Genomic DNA, 961 nt, shown 5'->3' on the forward strand with positions numbered 1-961 from the left:
AACAAAGCCATCAACTTTGACGATGGTGACTCAGACGTTTGAAATATATCATTAACCAGTTCAACACAAGCACACAAGCGGCCTCATGCATTTTATACGGAGATTATCTGATTCTCATCTACGAACTATACCCGTGCAGGTGGCACATAAAATACACCATTTTGAGCGTGGCCAGTGCCGCCTGACTGGCCTTCGTGCCGGTGGCACGTAAAAACACCCACTACACTCTTGAAGTGGTTGGCATTAGGAAGGGCATCCAGCTGTAGAAACTCTGCCAAATCAGATTGGAGCCTGGTGTAACCACCTGGTTCACCAGTCCTCAGTCAAATCGTCCAACCCATGCTAGCATTGAAAGCGGACGTTAAACGATGATGATATGAAATAAATTCTTATTCATTTGCCTAAAAATTCTTCCAACGTGGGCAGCATTCCAGTAAATGAAACAAGTAAAAGGTAAAAGATGTATTAAAAATCGGAAATATAGAGGAAGAAAAGGGGATTTAATGAGAGTTAGCTTCCCTAAATATGGTCCGGGGTACAAAATGCGCGCGCATTCATATATACGCATGCGCAGGAAGTACTTTCGCTTCCATCTTGACACCGCCTTGTTATTGTTTGACGCACTTTTTCGATTGCTACACTCGTTTAAAATAATGTCCTTTACAAAAGATTTCTCCACATTCACATAAAGTTAAAATGATATCCTTTTATAAGGGAACTGTCTATACAGAACTGATATATGCTTCTTTTCATAGATCTGTGCTTGGATTTACTGTCCGGAATATATGCATGAAAGAATTTTGCATTCCGACCAAACTGGGACAACATTTTAAATGATTTTTGCAGCATCTTAAAATACTGTTTGCAGTCGATGAAAATATAACAATAGAAATATTTATTAGGTATAAAATACAAAAATGCAAATCAGAAAATTATAATGTGGTGAGTAACGAAAAATAAT

This window comes from Octopus bimaculoides, chromosome 28 (genome assembly GCF_001194135.2).
Source record: "Octopus bimaculoides isolate UCB-OBI-ISO-001 chromosome 28, ASM119413v2, whole genome shotgun sequence".
Classification (NCBI taxonomy): Eukaryota; Metazoa; Mollusca; class Cephalopoda; order Octopoda; family Octopodidae; genus Octopus; species Octopus bimaculoides.